The 19,748-nt window shown below is 39.5% G+C and overlaps 1 protein-coding gene across 1 annotated transcript in view; it reads left to right on the top strand.

Annotated features, from left to right (window-relative positions):
• The first annotated feature begins 11,096 nt into the window (after positions 1–11,096).
• Positions 11,097–19,748, top strand: part of chst8 (carbohydrate (N-acetylgalactosamine 4-0) sulfotransferase 8) — a 203,602-nt gene continuing 194,950 nt past the window's right edge. Inside the window, exon 1 of the mRNA XM_058088659.2 lies at positions 11,097–11,521. The gene's annotated coding sequence lies outside the window, so the exon portion shown is untranslated. The remainder of the gene's footprint in view (positions 11,522–19,748) is intronic.

The following is a 19,748-nucleotide window of genomic DNA, read 5'->3' as shown; positions in this document are numbered from 1 at the left end:
TCCTTTGGGATCGGAATGGAGTTTGGGCGTCATGTCGGTCGCAAGCCTCGGCATAACCCGCACTGACAAACACGCCTGGAGAGAAACATGCGGCCATTTTTATCCTGGTGCCTTCTGCAAAGGTTGCTGTGGTTGTCTTATCCAGGTTGTCTTCTATTCAAATGCAGCAAGCTTTTAAACGGGGGGGGGGGGGGGGGGGGGGTCAGACCCGGACCCGGACCCGGACCCGGATCTTGACCCAATTACATGCATCTGGAGTTTGGTTTACAAATACGGTTGTGACCCGGGCTTCAGGAGGACCCCTTAAAGGGGACCTATGATGCTCATTTTCCATTGACTTGTGGACTCCTATAGAGCAGCTACACGCAATAAACCACAGAAAAAGCTTTATAGATCTTCCCTCATCTGCACCTATTCCAGATGTATTCCTTTGGATTTCCAAAGTTTTAATCTGTTTTAATTGATTCCACCCACGGCCCACCTCCAGGCACGCCCACTGTGATGTCACAAAGAGAAAATAACTGAGCGTTCAGATTCATTCCAAACTTAGGTCCCCTTTAAGACAAAGTCACAATCGTAAAACGTAATTGTGGTGACCATGAAGTAGCAATATCTGGAGGGCGTACGAAATATTGGAACGTGCATTGGTTACACTAATTACCGTATTTTCCAGACTATAAGTCACACTTTTTTTCATAGGTTGGCTGTTCCTGCGACTTATACTCCAGTGTGACTTATGTATGTTTTTTTCTACCTAATTATGCATTTTTAGCCTTGTGCGACTTATGTTTGTTTTTTTTCTACATAATTATGCATTTTTAGCTTTGTGCGACTTATACTCCAGTGCGACTTATGTATGTTTTTTTTCTACCTAACTGTGCATTTTTGGCCTTGTGTGGCTTATACTCCAGTGCGACTTATGTATGTTTTTTCTACCTAATTATGCATTTTTGGGCCCTGTGCAACTTATACTCCAGTGCGACTTATGTATATTTTTTTCTACCTAATTATGCATTTTTAGCCTTGTGCGACTTATGTTTGTTTTTTTTCTACATAATTATGCATTTTTAGCTTTGTGCGACTTATACTCCAGTGCGACTTATGTATGTTTTTTTCTACCTAATTGTGCATTTTTGGCCTTGTGTGGCTTATACTCCAGTGCGACTTATGTATGTTTTTTTCTACCTAATTATGCATTTTTAGCCTTGTGCAACTTATGTTTGTTTTTTTTCTACATAATTATGCATTTTTAGCTTTGTGCGACTTATACTCCAGTGCGACTTATGTATGTTTTTTTCTACCTAATTATGCATTTTTGGCCTTGTGTGACTTATACTCCAGTGTGACTTATGTATGTTTTTTTCTACCTAATTGGGCATTTTTGGCCTTGTGCAACTTATACTCCAGTGCGACTTATGTATGTTTTTTTCTACCTAATTATGCATTTTTGGCCTTGTGTGACTTATACTCCAGTGTGACTTATGTATGTTTTTTTCTACCTAATTATGCATTTTTGGCCTTGTGCGACTTATACTCCAGTGCAACTTATGTATGTTTTTTTCTTCCTAATTATGCATTTTTGGCCTTGTGCGACTTATGTTTGTTTTTTTTCTACATAATTATGCATTTTTAGCTTTGTGCGACTTATACTCCAGTGCGACTTATGTATGTTTTTTCTACCTAATTATGCATTTTTGGCCTTGTGCAACTTATACTCCAGTACGACTTATGTATGTTTTTTTTTTTTTACCTAATTATGCATTTTTGGCCTTGTGCGACTTATATTCCGAAGCGACTTATAGTCCAGGAAATCCGGTACATGGTACGTGGTGCACAACACCATACATAGGAAAAAAGCCTAAGCAGCCATAATAGCGTTGCTTTGACATGACTAAGAACCTCTACAGCTTGAAAATCAACACCTTGTACCTCATTAATACGTACCCTTCGTAGACCAGCCGTAGGAGCCCACACAACCGGTTGTGACCTAGGCTTTACGGGGGGCGGGCTCATCTAGCGAGGGCAGGTCTTCTTCTCTCATAAGTCAGACTAACAACTGATTTATTCTCAAGGTCAGTGCACACATACTGCTGTTACAACTTCATTAAAAAAGTAAATTATGCATACTTGGGGAATTTTATTTCTTTGTACTGCATCCAGTATCTCATGTTAAAACTAAACGGATCCCACAAACAACTCCGCTCCCGGCCAAAATGGAGCGAGCAAAGGGTGCTCCAGCCTGGAAGCACCATGCCCCAAAAATCAATATTTAATGTTTATTTTCAACTTGTCTCCCCCTGAAGTGGAGCAAATTGGTCGCCGGGCGCAGAGTGCAGCCTGGTAAAACGGCGTAGTCGAGTCAGATATACGAGTGCCGGACGCGCCGAGTCATCACTTTGCATGGGGAGGTGTGGCCAAGACTCCGACATGAATCTTATCTTAGCTAGACGAAGCAGATTAGCTATACATTTTCATTGATTGAAATACAGGGAGTAGTTTATTTTTATTTTATTTTATTTTATTTTATTTTATTTTATTTTATTTTATTTTATTTTATTTTATTTTATTTTATTTTATTTTATTTTATTTTATTTTATTTTATTTTATTTTCTACCGCTTATCCTCACGAGGGTCGTGGGGAGTGCTGGAGCCTATCCCAGCCGTCTTCAGGCGAGAGGCGGGGTACACCCTGGACTGGTGGCCAGCCAATCCCAGGGCACATATAGACAAACAACCATTCACACTCACATTCATACCTATGGACAATTTGGAGTGGCTAATTAACCTAGCATGTTTTTGGAATGTGGGAGGAAACCGGAGTACCCGGAGAAAACCCACGCATGCACGGGGAGAACATGCAAACTCCACACAGAGATGGCCGAGGGTGGAATTGAACTCTGGTCTCATCGCTGTGAGGTCTGCGCGCTAACCACTCAACCACTCACTCAAATTATTTGTAAATGTTAGAAGCCTAAAATGTACCACTTCCACATGCAATTGGAGGAGACAAAAAAGCTGAAACGAAAAGGATGCTAACATCCGAGTGGAATAAAAGATATATAGGATGATAACTTATTTATTTATCCGTGCTCATGTCAAACTTTATCCTAATGACGACGAGCCCAAAAGAAAGTTTTGCTGCATTAGCATAAAAGTTTTGAGTTTAAAAGGTCGAAATGTGTTTTTCCAAAAAAAAAAAAAAAATGGTGTTCTTGCGGCCATAAGCACATGCAGCTTATCTAAGTCAAAAGGTTTGCCATTATATTCTCCTCTGAGACACAACAAAATATCCCAAGTTCATGCAAGAAACTGCTGCAAAGGCAACGGATTTAAATACGACCCTGAGCTGTCTGGGTGGGAATATTTCCTCACAACGTTCTCACACAGCACGGAGAGTACAAATACTGCCTGCGGTTCTACATAGCTTCCTGTCTTTATTCTTATGTTGTCTTATTGTTATTGTTATGTTATGTTATGTTGTTATTACTCGCGTGTGTGACAATATGGCTTTCTGAGATTGAGTGACTCAAAGGCTCTCCTCTCGTTCTGTGTGGAAGTGGTATGTTTTTGGCTTCTTTGTCCTTCATTGGCGGCACCACGGGGTGGCTGTTAGCACTACAGGATGGCTGTTAGCAATACAGGGTGGCTGTTAGCACTAGGGGATGACTTTTAGCACTGTGGGGTGGCTGTTAGCACTGTGGGGTGGCGGTTAGCACTACGGGGTGGTTGTTCCCACTACGGGGTGGCTGCTAGCACTACGGGGTGGCTGCTAGCACTACGGGGTGGCTGTCGGCAATACGGGGTGGCTGTCGGCACTACAGGGTGGCTGTCGGCACTATGGGGTGGCTGTCGGCACTATGGGGTGGCTGTCGGCACTATAGGGTGGCTGTCGGCACTACGGGGTGGCTGTCGGCACTACGGGGGTGGCTGTCAGCACTGCGGGGTGGCCGTTGGCACTGCGGGGTGGCCGTTGGCACTGTGGGGTGGCTGTAAGCAGTGCGGGGTGGCTGTAATTACTGTGGGGTGACTGTCGGCACTGCGGGGTGGCCGTTGGCACTACGGGGGTGGCTGTCGGCACTACGGGGGTGGCTGTCGGCACTACGGGGGTGGCTGTCGGCACTACGGGGTGGCTGTCGGCACTACGGGGGTGGCTGTCGGCACTACGGGGGTGGCTGTCGGCACTACGGGGGTGGCTGTCGGCACTACGGGGGTGGCTGTCGGCACTACGGGGTGGCTGTCGGCACTACGGGGTGGCTGTCGGCACTACGGGGTGGCTGTCGGCACTACGGGGTGGCTGTCGGCACTACGGGGGTGGCTGTCGGCACTACGGGGGTGGCTGTCGGCACTACGGGGGTGGCTGTCGGCACTACGGGGGTGGCTGTCGTCACTACGGGGGTGGCTGTCGGCACTACGGGGTGGCTGTCGGCACTACGGGGTGGCCGTTGGCACTGCGGGGTGGCTGTAAGCAGTGCGGGGTGACTGTTCCCACTACGGGGTGGCTGTCGGCACTACGGGGTGGCTGTCGGCACTACGGGGGTGGCTGTTAGCACTACGAGGGTGGCTGTCGGCACTACGGGGGTGGCTGTCGGCACTACGGGGGTGGCTGTCGGCACTACGGGGGTGGCTGTCGGCACTACGGGGGTGGCTGTCGGCACTATGGGGTGGCTGTTCACGCTCCGGCCACCCCACTGGCCATTTCAGGTATCAACTTATTGTCACCCCTATGTGACAACCTTCTTCCGTTTGAAACCCTTTCTTAAGTTTAGAAAATGTAAATTAGAGATGCCAACTAGTTAGCTTAGTAGCTCGCTGTGCTAGCGGTAGCCTTTTTTTGTCTCTAGCCTGCTTAATGCGATGTAAACAAAGGCAAAAACAAATGTTATTTCATTTTTAGCGTTTTATTTCTTTGAATAATGTTAACATTTTGTTATTTACCGTTATATTCTTACTAGCATGTGCGGCAATCTGTTTTTCACTCGGCAACGGGGCAGTTAAAATGCAGCCCGACGAATTCTGCCTAGCAACACCTGGCTAGAAAAAAAAGCTAGTCAGTGTTTACTGTGTTACGCTGGCATCTTCTCCCTCCTCTCAGGCTGCGATGTTACCCGTAAACGCTGATAGATAAATTGGCCTCCTCCACAGAATCTTGCTTTTATTCTGGCCCGTGTCTTTCATTAAATTGCTGCCCATTTGTCACAATCAGTCGGGGAGCTGCCGGGCCAGCGGAGCAATTGAAAGCGGCGTGGAGTTATTCGGCTGCTGAGTCGGTAATACCACTGAATTTATATGTATGGTTCATATCCTGGGGTTAATGTATAGGTGAGGGGCGGGAGGGAATGGCTAGCAAGGAAAGTTCAAGCAGCGGAGATCAAACCGCCCACATGTGGGGAGCGGACGGAAGATCACCGTGGAAGCATCCGCTCAGGCAGGGACTCTTAATATATTCACAGTACCGTGTTCATTAAAATACTTTTTGAAGAGAATATTATATGAAAAGTACCAGCAAATAAAACCATAAATGAGAATCATCATCCAAAAATAAATTGACAATTTAACCATGGAATAAAGAAAACAAACAATAACAAATGAGATAAAAATGTAAAAAAGACATATTTATATAAATATATAAAAATATTTAAAATGTCAATAAATTATCCTAAAAAATAAATTAATAAATCAAAAATAAAAATAAATAATAAAATTAATAAAAATAATAAATAATACAATTAATTAATTGATAATTAACACATTTTATATCAAATTTAATTGACAGTTTAAAATAAATTGAAAACTAAAAATACTATACTATAATTCATTGTATTGATATCTCATTAATTCATTGTAGACATATAAAAATCTGATTATATTTCATATTTAAACGAATTAATAGACAATTTATTTGTGAAATAAAAATAATGAAAAAACAATGTAATTTAAAAATAAATAAATCAATACAAAAAATCAGATTATATTTTATACATTATTAAAATTATTAGACAATCATGAAATTCATTAAAACATGAAATATACTATCATAGTCAAAATGTAATTAATTAATTACATAAATTAATTAATTAATTTATATTAATTATATAAATTGAGTGCATCCCATAATCAGTTCCCAGTTCCACATGTCCAAAAGGAGTAGGAAGAAGCAAAGCTTATTAAATCCTACCCCCCCATCTGGTACTTTTACAATCAGTAACTCTTACATTTGTTCACTTCCTGCTTTCCAATTTTTCATAAAATAAAATAAAATTAAATAAAATAAAATTAAATAAAATAAAATAAAATTAAATTAAATTAAATTAAATTAAATTAAATTAAATTAAATTAAATTAAATTAAATTAAATTAAATTAAATTAAATTAAATTAAATTAAATTAAATTAAATTAAATTAATGGACAAATCATGGACTAAATTGAAAATCTGAAGAAAATAAATCTGAACATATTTCACATTTAAATTCATTATTAGACACTTTAATCATGAAATTAATTTACAAAATAAAAAACATCATAATAGTAAAAATGTAATTGAACAATGACATAAATACAAACATTTCTGATGTTGCAACGTGTGAGCCTGAAGCTGAAAAGCAAATTTAAGACGATACAGAATAAATTCTCTTTTGAGCCCCTTCGGTGAACGTCTGCGCTGCTGTCCGATTCTTTTTGTTGTTGCTTTTTTTTTTCCTGCGGTAGATTCCCAGTCCACGCTGGACGGGGGAACGCTATCGATTGTGAGGTGCACCAGATGCCACCAGGATGAGTGATGAGCATTGGAAGGATGGGATTGATGAGCATGCCACGCAGGGACCGGTTTGTCTTATAGCCTGCAGGGAACGCTGTCAAGGACCACAAACCTTTCAAAGTCCATCCAAAGTTCCGGCTGTCAGAAAGTCTTACATGTTCATTGAAAGCAACGCAGCCTTTTTTCCTTGAAGCGACCTTATTTCACACGTCACAAGTGCAGTGGTAGAAGAATTATTAGTGAATAAAAGCTTCTCCTCTCATGACGTGTGGAAGTGGTACATTTCGGGCTTATTTATCTTTCAGTGGCGGAGCTACAGGGTGACATTTTTTTTTTTTCAAGTATCAACTTATTAGCACCCCTATGTTAGCGACGGTCACTGGTGTCCGCCGAAAACCAGGTCGCTCAGGCATCCGCCCTTGACCGCCACCCAACACACAATGCACCGGATGCTTATTCTTGCCCCCGTATGTGGTGGGTCTACTAGGGGGAGATCCATGTGTGGCTTCTTCGGGTTGGGCCCGGCCGGGCCCCCACGGGTGAAGGCTCTACCACCAGGCGCTTGCCTGCGAGCCCCTCCCCCGGGGCCTGGCTCCAGGGTGAGGCCCCGGTATCCCATATCCGGACGAGGTACAGTTCTTCCGGTTTTAGTCATAAGGGTCTTCTGGATGGATGGATGGGGTGATGGATGGGTGGATGGATGGGTGGATGGATGGATGGTGACCATAGGGTCTTATCGTGTCTTATTTCCAATGATTTCTAATGATGTAAAAACTAGTTATGTTTGATCATATGGGCCCGATATTAGCATAAAAATGTTGTGTTTTTTTTCCCTATCATGAAAAACTATCATGCCTGTCAAGTCTGCCTAGCAACAAGTGTCTGTACAAGCATGACGTTACTCTAGCGACCTCATTTCCCGGACTTTATTTCTCGTCTGAAGCTTCCACCATCCATCAATAATGACACACGCAACAGGATCTAACGGATCACTTTGCTAATTGATCACCAGACATATATTATGATTATTACAACCAGCGTAATAAACATGTTCAATGGACGACTGAGCATTATTATGTTTGGAAAGCCCGATTCTTTATTCATATTTAATAGTGCAAGTGAGCATTGTGTGCTAATGGGATTTTATCATCATAAAACTCCATTCAAGACCACGCTGATGCAAGAATTGGCAAGGCTGCTTCTTTCTAGCAATATTCCCCCTTATGACTGCTGATACACACACACACACACACACACACACACCTCCGAGTCCCAGCCTATATTCTTGCATCTTCACTACCTCTTTTGGCCGTTGTGGCCCACTTACATGCAGCAGCTTTGCAAAGAAGTCCGCCATAAATCCTTCATGACGCTCCAAGTGCAAAACAAAGCAAAAGCCTCTCCTGTGCTTTTCTTGAGATTTTTTTTTTCTAGTGCGATGCTGGAGCCCCAACTCGGTGCAATGCGTCATGCTGCCTCTAGCCGGCAGAGGGCGCTGGTCTCAAGTCAGGAAGGATGCTCAGCCTCCTTGATGGCTGCCACACCCTGATAGGAGATGTTCATCTTGGTATGATGTTGAAGTGGTGTTATGTCACAGACAGATTTCTGGTTCCTGTTATTATTATTATTATTATTTACTAATTTTGCTTTGCAACCAACATGTCATATATAATGTAGATAATAAACTATAATAAATGCTATTATATAGTCATCCCTCCATCTTTTCATAGAAGCATAGAAAACATGTTTCTGATCTTCTAAATATGGCTTTTAACATTATTAGAGCCCTCTAGACATGAAATAACACCCCTATAATCACCTTTACATTTTATATTACTCCAAAAAATAGCTTAATAATAGCCCTGGAGCCTATCCCAGCTGTCTTGAAGCGAGAGGCGGGGTACACCCTGGACTGGTGGCCAGCCAATCACAGGGCACATATAGACAAACAACCATTCACACTCACATTCATACCTATGGACAATTTGGAGTGGCTAATTAACCTAGCATGTTTTTGGAATGTGGGAGGAAACCGGAGTACCCGGAGAAAACCCACACATGCACGGGGAGAACATGCAAACTTCACACAGAAACGACAGAGGGTGGAATTGAACCCTGGTCTCCTAGCTGTGAGGTCTACGCGCTAACCACCCGACCGCCGTGCAGCCATATAATGTACATAATACACTATAATAAAATACTACTATACAGTAATCCCTCCATCTTTTCATAGTTGGAGCATAGAAAACATGTTTCTGACCTTCTAAATATGGCTTTTAACATTATTAGAGCCCTCTAGACATGAAATAACACCCCTATAATCACCTTTACATTTTATATTACTCCAAAGAATATACATATAAAGAAGAAATAAGCCATTTAAGATGTAAAGAAGACTGTGTGTGTGTGTTGGTTTCATGAAATGTGTTCTGCTGCAAGTGGAGTTGAGTGGGGGACGGACAGGAAGTGGCGTTGGGGGTACATAGTTGAGTTGAGCAACTGAGTTGTCACCTGTGTTAGGCATTGTTGGGCCTGCCATAAAAGCCCAGTTCTTGTGTGTGTCTCACTTAACATTACAGTAACATTACTGACACCTAGTGGCCAGAGTAGAGTACTACACATCACGTCTTTGAACACATCTTTGGAATGCATTATATTTGTAGTTTAGGTTTTTTAAAAGCCATTTTTATGCTTGAAAATGCTTAATTTAGTCCAAAACATTTGACTATTAATAGGCCATATTAAACCATGAAACATTAATTGTAGTATTTTATTATTTTATTATTTTATTCATATAGAGTTTTGAAAAAAAGCTATACAAAATTAGAAGCGTAGTAATAGTAATGATAATCATAACCATGACAGCAGTTTTAATAACAACAACAATAATAATAGTAAAATAACATATAATATAATAATAATAAAGATAATAAATTATGAATAATCATTATTAGTAATGTAGCTGATGGATAATCTATCTTAACAATAATAACAACAATAATAATAATAATAATAGCAAAAATGATTAATAATAATTATTAATTATTATTAGTAGTAGTGGGCTGATTGATAATCTATCTTAACAATAATAATCATTGTTATTAATAAAAAATATTAATATTAATTATTAATTAATATTAGGAATGGAGCTGGTGGATACTCTATCTTAAAAACAATAACAATAATAATAACAACAACAATAATAACTGTTATTAATAAAATTTGTAATGATAATTATGAATTATTAATAATTATCATTAGTAATGGGCTGATGGATAATCTATCTGAATAATAATAATAATTTATTATTATTATTATCTAATAATAATAATAATAATTTAGTATTATTATTATTAAATTTTATTATTATTACATTATTTTTAAAATTTTTATTTTATTACTATAAAACAGAATGTATGTAAATAAATTGAATAATAAGCACTTCTTCTGACAGCATATATGCTAATAATTCCAAATGTTATCAACGTTGTGTTAAAAATACATTACCGTATTATTAAAATAAGAAAATCATTTCCTAATAATGATAACTTTTCCTGAAAGGAAATATGACGGAAATTCCAGTTGGCATTAAAAAAAACTCCTGTGATGAATTATGAATTATGCACATCACCATCATCTCATACCCCCCCCCCCCCACCTCGGGGCTCCTTCTCCCATGGATGCTCTATCTTGGCCAAAGTGACGATGCAAAAAAACATCTTTGACTTCTCCCAAACATTTCCAGTGTAGGCGTCTTTATTAAAGGGCTCTTTTGGAGTAATAATAATAATAATTATTATAATAATTCCCACTGGCTCTTTTCTCATCACAGTGCTTTAAAAAGCCCCCGATCAATAGCACATCACTGCAATTGATTTTGCGACACAATTAGGCCTCAGTGAGGAGAGGAAGGATATTTTGGGCACTTTTTTTTCTTCTCAGATTTGATGTTTTCACCCAAGAAGTTGTGGTGCTTTCAATGCCTCCTCGGGACTGCGGCTTCTGTGAACGTTGCAATAATCATCATCATCATCGTCGTCGTTCATTATCGCGAGAGGAAACTGCTGTACGGTAATACGGTAACTGTGAATTTGGACGCTGGTCCACACCAGAAAAGGGACTTTATTGCTCCTAAAAATAACCCAAGACCTTCTCCACTGGGACCGCTGCGCTCTTTTGGACGCGGATCTCCAACATCAGCATCATTTGGAGACAAACGGCCAGCAAGTGATGTCTTACACTGATTGACAGGCGTGGAAATGAGACGTGTTTTTTTTTTTTTTTTTTTTTTGGAGTGAGTGTCTTTTCCACAGCACCCGGTGGCACACAGACGCACGTCAGACCGGTCCTTGGAGACTCTCTGGCGCTGCACATCCAGCGAGGAGCATCGCGATTGGCTCACTCCCTTTCTCTCTCTCTCTTTCTCTCTCCCTCTCTCTCTCTCTCTCTCTCTCTCTTCGCTCATACTCTCGCTTCCTCTTCACCGTGCAACGGCGAGGGTGGACCAGGCATGCTCGCCCCGGCCACAGCATCTCCTCCGAGGCGGCATCAAACTTGACTACACACACACACACACACAAGTGTACGGAGAAGACAGTGTGCAGCATCGCGGACACGTCCCCTTTCCCCGGCGTCGTGGGCGCTCTCCGTGGTGCTGAAAGTGGAAACTCGTGCAGCCGATCAACTAGTGAAGGAAGGAGGCAAGGCACGCCGAGACACACTTGGCAGCTTCTTGTGGACTGCATGGTCCTCAGGAGTGGAGCACAGGTAAATACCCGACTATGGGATGGGAGATCCGCATGGGTCCGGTTACAGCTCACATTCCGGACCGGGATTGCTTCCATTGCTTTCAGTGCTGTGTCTCATGCATGCGTGCATTCATGGAAAGTGGATTTTATTGGCGGGGGCTGACTTAGGTGTGGAAGATGTGAGCTCACCTTTGAGGGTTGTGGACCTGACCCGACAAGTCCCGGGCAGCCTGTTGATGTCCTGGGAGTTTTTTCCCCCGAGACCCCCGAAGACGTTCATATTTGGGTCTTTACAGTAAAAACAAGCGTTGTACAGTCTTTGTGTAGAATACTGTCTTGGTTGCTTTGGGGCTGGTTTGGCTTTTTTGGGGGGGATTTTTAAGGTTGTCCATTCCCTCTTGGGACGGGACGGAGGTGGAGAATTAGGGCGACACTTATTACACCAACTAGACCAATTATAAATGATAATTATTCCCATAATCATCTTCATAATATTATACGTAACTTTAGCGTATTTGTAGTACTGATGGCTGTACAATAATAATAATAATAATAATAATAATAATAATACATTTTATTTGTATAGTGCTTTTCAGAGTACTCAAGGATGCTTTACAGTAGAGAAAAAAAAGAATTAAAAACAGAGTTGAGTAAAAACAGAGTAAAAGATGCATTAAAATATAATATCCATACATTCTTTCAGAGCTAAAACAAAGCTAAAAGCGGGGCGGGGCGCAGCAGTCAAAAAATAAATATGTATATGTATATATATATATATATATGTCATATTATGCTGATTAAAACGCTCTTGCAACTTTAGTTGCATTTTAATTGCAATATTTTTGCATTAAAATGTCAACTTATTCGGGTGATATTTCCCATAATTACCACTTTTTATGTTAAGTTACAAGTAGTTACGTGAGAATATTACAGTCAACTCAAGGATAAAGTAGTATTCGAACTCATTGCAACTTATTCTCAGAATATTGTAAATATATCCTCGTCATATTTCTTATAATTTCATGTTAAATTGTGGATGAGCGGCCTAGAAAAGTTCCATTACAAATATTTACTTAGCGAGGATAAATGTACCTTTTATTTGTGTAATATTACATTTGATCACATTTAAACTTTATTCTCATAGTTTGGTCGGCCTTTGTGATATTTCTTAGAAGTACAGTTGACTTCATGAGAATATAATATAATATAATATAATATACATGGAGATGTCTCATGAAATGTCCGAAGAGAGCCGGCAACTTGGCAGTTGTGTCGCTAGATCCTTTTTCCTTACGCAATTGTTTTGCATTGGACTCCACAAAGCAAGAATCATTTCCAGCACGATATGCAGCATTTCCAGCATGATAAGCAGCATTTCCAGCATGATAAGCAGCATTTCCAGCATGATAAGCAGCATTTCCAGCATGATAAGCAGCATTTCCAGCATGATAAGCAGCATTTCCAACATGATAAGCAGCATTTCCAGCATGATAACCAGCATTTCCAGCATGATAATCAGCATTTCCATCATGATAAGCAGCATTTCCAGCATGATAAGCAACATTTCCAGCATGATAAGCAGCATTTCCAACATGATAAGCAGCATTTCCAGCATGATAAGCAGCATTTCCAACATGATAAGCAGCATTTCCAACATGATAATCAGCATTTCCAGCATGGTAATCAGCATTTCCAACATGATAAGCAGCATTTCCAACATGATAAGCAGCATTTCCAGCATGATAAACAGCATTTCCAGCATGATAAGCAGCATTTCCAGCATAACAGCATTTCCAGCATGATAAGCAGCATTTCCAGCATGATAACCAGCATTTCCAGCATGATAACCAGCATTTCCATCATGATAAGCAGCATTTCCAGCATGATAATCAGCATTTCCATCATGATAAGCAGCATTTCCAACATGATAAACAGCATTTCCAGCATGATAAGCAGCATTTCCAGCATAACAGCATTTCCAGCATGATAAGCAGCATTTCCAGCATGATAAGCAGCACTTCCAGCATGATAAGCAGCATTTCCAGCATGATAAGCAGCATTTCCAGCATGATAAGCAGCATTGCCAGCATGATAAGCAGCATTGCCAGCATGATAAGCAGCACTTCCAGCATAATAAGCAGCACTTCCAGCATGATAAGCAGCACTTCCAGCATGATAAGCAGCATTTTCAGCGTGATAAGCAGCATTTTCAGCGTGATAAGCAGCATTTCCAGCATGATAAGCAGCATTTCCAGCATGATAAGCAGCATTTCCAGCATGAGTAGAATTTTCAGCATGATAAGCAGCATTTCCAGCGTGATAAGCAGCATTTCCAGCGTGATAAGCAGCATTTCCAGCATGATAAGAAGCATTTCCAGTGTGATAAGCAGCATTTCCAGCATGATAAGCAATATTTCCAGCATGATCAGCAGCATTTCTAGCATGATAAGCAGCATTTCCAACATAAGTAGAATTTTCAGCATGATAAGCAGCATTTCCAGCGTGATAAGCAGCATTTCTAGCGTGATAAGCAGCATTCCCAGCATGATAAGCAACATTTCCAGCATGATAAGCAGCATTTCCAGCATGATAAGCAGCATTTCCAACATAAGTAGAATTTTCAGCACGATAAGCAGCATTTCCAGCATGATAAGCAACATTTCCAGCATGATAAGCAGCATTTCCAGCATGATAAGCAGCATTTCCAGCATGATAAGCAGCATTTCCAACATAAGCAGAATTTCCAGCATGATAAGCAGCATTTCCATCATGATAAGCAGCATTTCCAGCGTGATAAGCAGCATTTCCAGCATGATAAGCAAACGATGACAACATGGGGCCTGTGTACTCCTTCCGTGTGGTTTTAGGCGGGCTGTGTTTGATATTTTGGGTGAAGGATCTTTGAACTGCAGTCTCACTCTCGTGACTATTTCTTGTCTTCTTGTTTTAAATGGTTCAAATGTTTTCTTGTTGTTTTTTTCCCACCTGCTGCTTATAATTACCACCACTTCCTTGCTCGGCCGACCTGTGACAAAAGGCTCACTTGCAAAGATCTCGGTGCCGCTTTTGTTCTCGCTGTGTGTGTGTTTGTGTGTGTGTGTGTGTGTGTGTGTGTGAATGCCACAAACAATGCCTGAGCTGGTGTAAAAAGAGGAAAAAAAGTCGCCCGTTTGTGTCACGGCCGTTACGTAACATTCATCTTGAAGACATTTGTATTAATATGAATGCGCTTGATGCGCATCCAAAGGCAAATCAAAGCAGCCTGGAAACGAGAAAAGAGAAGAAGGAAACGTAACCTAAAAATAAAATATCCAGTAAATCCTATAGGGAATATTGCTGGATGCCAGGAGACCTTCCCGCCTTTTCCTCGGAAGGTGGAGACATTTTGGAGGATAAAGTTTTGTCTTCAATCGGTGAACGAGGGCATCACAGCACAGTGGAGTTTCTCTGAGGTTGGCTGTACGATGCCGTATTGATCTGGCTGTCCGTTATGTTGGCTCCTCTTGGATTTTTGGAGGATTTGCAGAGAAGTTTTGCACTAATGTGCTGGCCTGAAATCCTCCTAATTGGCGTCTTCTCCGCCGTAAAAAGCGGGAATAGTACTCCATTACTGACTGATTCCTTTCTGGCTTCTTTTGACGGCGTTTGCTGGAACCGTGGTCCCAATCAGCGGTGTCTAACATGTGGCCCCAGGGCCCATTTGCTGCCAGGCTGGCATTAGTAAACGTAAAATGAAAAAAGAGCAAAAATGACAAGAATAAAGTCAAAATATTTGGAGAAAAAAGTTGAAGAAAAAGTCAATTTTACCAGAATAATGTTGTGGAAAAATATCATCATTTTAGTAGTTTAAAGTGGAAATATTGAAAAATCATACACTTAAGAGAACTTACGATGAATAAAGTTAGCATTTTTAGAAAAATAGCAGACTTATGTAATAAATATTTAATAATTAATAAATAATAATTATTGACTATTAAGAGAATAAATTTCCATGTTTATAAGAAAAAACTGGCAATATTATGAGGAAAAATATAATTTTAGCAGCATAGAAATATACAAGAAAAAATATGTCTTAATATCATGAAGTTGTTTTTGGAAAATTCAGTTACAGAAGAAGAATGTTACGAGAATAAGAAAAAGTCATAATTATGATGAATGAATTACAACGCAAGAAATATGAAATAAAAATAATAAAATAAAAAATAAAATTAACAGTAGAAATGGGGAAACACATCATTTTTGGACAAAATCAAAATATTAAAGAGAAAAAAATTACAATTTTACAAAAATAAACTTATATGAAGAAAAATAATGTAATTATGTGTTGAACTATTAGAAAAATAGAATCTCATAATTTTGAGGAAATAATGTTGGTGACTAAAGTCATAATATTATGAGAAGAACATTTATGGAGCTCCCTCTGACAATATTATTACAATATTATTTTGTATTCTTATTTTAAGGTCGTGTGAGTCAACTGGATACTGAAAAAAATAAAACTCAAAAACTAAAAAAAAATTAACAACAAAACAAAAAAAGCAAAAATAATTTAAAAAAATCTATAATTTTGTGAAAATATTCTGAGGAAAATGTAAAGAATTATGGGAATATTATGAGGAAAAATCATGGCGTTTTAGTAGCATGAAGTTTAATAATTCAAGAAAAAATACGTTTTTATTTTTAAAGTTGGAATTTAAATTGAATAAACACTTAATTTTTGGAAAAATTTGGTTGGGGAAAAAAGTTATATTACAAAAGTAAAGTCAAAATATACTATATATATACATATATATATATACTATATATGGAAATAAATTCATACTTACAAGAAGAAAGTTGAAATGGAAGAAAAAACATTAGTAAAATGGTAAAAAGCTGTCATTATACGAGAATAAAGTCAATATATCATTTATGGAGATTATTGAAGAAGAAAGATTAAACATTTGGGGAAAATAAAAATCATAAAACCCCAAAAATGATTAAAAAAAAAAGCAAAAACAGAAGCCGATGCTAATTACTTTTTTAATCTCTATCATACCTGCATACTTATGTATAACCTCTTTTATTTGAGGGGCACAATTTAATTTGCCAAACATAAACAAAACACACGTGAAAATATATATCTGCCTCACAAAAAGGGGAGGGAGAGTCGGCAGGACCAAAGTCAGGGATCAAAGCTTGTTGTTGTGATTAATGGAGGAATTTGGGAGGTGTCCAAAGTGATGCGCGGGGGCCATTTGCGAACTACGACTGTTTTTTTATTGGTTTGAAATAAAAGGAAAAATTTTAGGAAAATGAAGCAAAATTTGGAACATTATGGGAAAAGTTGAAAGTTCCTACTACCAATATGCGTTTTTACTGACGTCACTTTTCTCGAACTTCCTGGCATATCTGCACCGTTGCTTTAAAATATCAAAGCGACCCCCCCCCTTGCATGCTTTCCTTTTCCTTTTTCTCCCCCCAGAAAACGCTTTGTGCAATGTAAGGCTGCGCTAACTTGAGCTATTTCAAACACAAACCCTCCGCTAGCACGTATCGACTCCTCTCTTGGCCACACGTGTGACTAGAATCAATATCAGCATCATCCTGCATGCGGAGGACGGCGGCGTGCAGGTGGCATCAAGGCACCGCGCGTCCCCGCCGTGACGCTCAATGGCTCCACTCACGGCCTCGGGACACACACTGCCTGGCTTTGACGTGTCGGAACTGGCCTCCAGTAGGAGGCCTTCATCCTGGGACCGACGGGGTCTTGTTGAGCTCCAGATGGTCCGGAGAGGCCGGAGGAAGGGAGCGGTCCAGGCCCAGCTGGGGGTGGCGGTGGTGCGGGGAGCGTTTGTACGATGAAAGGCAGACTTGAGCGACGTGCTCATTCACTCTCGCTTCAGTACTCGTAGTACTCGTACTACGTAGTATGTGGTGGATATTTACAGTGACGTCGACAATCCGAACCGTGGAACCGGAGTTCACTTCCCAATCCCCAAGATGGCGTCCGTTTCGGATATAACAGAACCGTACGAGAAGAACAAAAGTTCCTTTTAACCAAAGCCAACATGGGACATGTGAACGCAGCACGGATGAAATGGAATAAGCCTCCAAGAGACGGCGAAGGACGGATACTTGCTGTTATGCAGTCTGACTCTCCGCTTGGGTGGGGGCAACATGTCGCCAACGGGAAATAAACCACTTCCTGTTGCTAAGTGCTCGCTGCAAACCAAGCCTGACTGATAGCTTTTAAACAGGGATCAAACTGGGGGGGGGGGGGGCAAAACACTCCCTCTGACAATATTATTACAATATTATTTTGTATTCTTATTTTAAGGTTGTGTGAGTCAACTGGATACAGATGCAACAAAACTAAAAAAAAAATTAACAACAAAACAAAAAAAAGCAAAAATAATTTTTTAAAATTCTATAATTTTGTGAAAATATTCTGAGAAAAATGTAATGTAAAGAATTATGAGAATGATATTACAAGAAAAAATAATGGCGTTTTAGTAGCATGAAGTTAAAATATTCAAGAAAAAATGCGTTTTTATTTTTAAAGTTGGAATTTTAATTGAATAAACACCTAATTTTTGGAAAAATTTGGTTGGAGTAAAAGTTATATTACAAAAATAAAGTCAAAATATACTATATAGGGAAATAAATTCATACTTACAAGAAGAAAGTTGAAATGGAAGAAAAAACATTAGCAAAAATGGTAAAAAAGCTTTTTTATTATATGAGAATAAAGTCAAAATATTAAGAGAACATTTGACTGCCCTGTTTGTTTGATGACTGATTTTTTTTAATTTATATATTAAATGGCCAATTTATTGATATTTTATGGGCATTTAATTAAAAAAGGATGTACATTTTTGAATAATGGCATTTATATTTACATATATTATTTTATATTATTATTTTTCATTTACTATTTTTTTAAATTTACAATATTATTTTTATATTATATTTATTATTTATTTATAATTTTTTATATTATTTTATTTCCAATATTTAAATATATTATTACATATATATATTTTCAACATCTTTCAACTTAATTATTGAAAATATTATATTTCACTATTTAATTAAATCATGGATAATGTATCCAATTTTTCACTGTTTAATTAGTATTTTGTACATTACAATGAAATATTTCAAACGTGTGTTTATTTACTAGTATTTATTTATTTTTCTTAGGTTTATTTTACATGTATTATATATCCATAAATCAGAGTATATCAATTTAACGGTGGGATGATGCGGTGTTGAATGTATTAAAATAAAACTGATTTTTTTTTTTAAACATTGCCCTTGGCGAAGGTCTGCGCTGCCCCCCCCTTTTCCTCCATCCATCTTCTAAATCTGAATTCATATATTTTTTTTTTACACCACACAAATGCCACATTTACATCCTAGCCCGCTTAAAATCATGAAATAAATCCCCCACGATGTAATTAAATATGTATTTAGAATAATGATCTTCCCAACGCTGCCCACCTCTGTCACTAGTCACGCCGCTTCCCTCCGTGTGTGTGTGTGTGTGTGTGTGTGTGTGTTTGTGTGTGTGTGTGCATGCATGAAAGTAGTGTGAGGGTAAAAAAGTGTGGGAGGGAGATGCAATGAAAGAGAAGATGAAGGAGCTGCTGTGTCTGAGCGCTCGTGCACGGCAAAGAAGGATGCTGAAAATGAAAGAGAAACAGACGTGTGTTTGTGTGTGCATGCGTGGGAGGGAGTATGAAAACTGGAAGATGCATGTGTGTGTGTGTGTGTGTGTGTGTGTGTGTGTGTGTGTGTGTGTGTGAATGACTGCAGACAAAGCAAGGAGGGGCAGGATAGACAAAACATGGCAAACGTGTGCGTTCCCTGATGGGAAGGTGACTCCTGACTTGGGGGGTTTTAGGTGTAGTTTACCGTTTCAGGAGTACACCGGTATTTTCTACACACAAATATTGTACTTAAATATTGTACTTCTATATATTTTTTTGCTGCGCCGTGCCTTGGTAAATACGGTAACTCTGTCAGGTTGGGTCGGGAATATTCCACTGCACAGTCGCGCTCACCCCCCCTTGCTTAGGACCCTACCAGCCGAGCCGGGGGCGGGTGGGGGGGTGCAGTTTCAAACAAGTGGGTGCATTCTCGGCAAATGCGGCAAAATTGCCATCGACTCTGAAGTCTGAGGGGGTCCGATTCAAATAGTCCCAGGCCAGATTTTTGTCCCAGTCGGCAACATGACGGCCATTTTTGCAGAATATACGCCA

The sequence above is a fragment of the Doryrhamphus excisus genome, linkage group LG13, assembly GCF_037039965.1.
Source record: "Doryrhamphus excisus strain RoL-2023G ecotype Guam linkage group LG13, RoL_Dexc_Guam_v1.1, whole genome shotgun sequence".
NCBI lineage: Eukaryota > Metazoa > Chordata > Actinopteri > Syngnathiformes > Syngnathidae > Doryrhamphus > Doryrhamphus excisus.
This window is presented reverse-complemented; position numbering and strand designations above follow the sequence as displayed.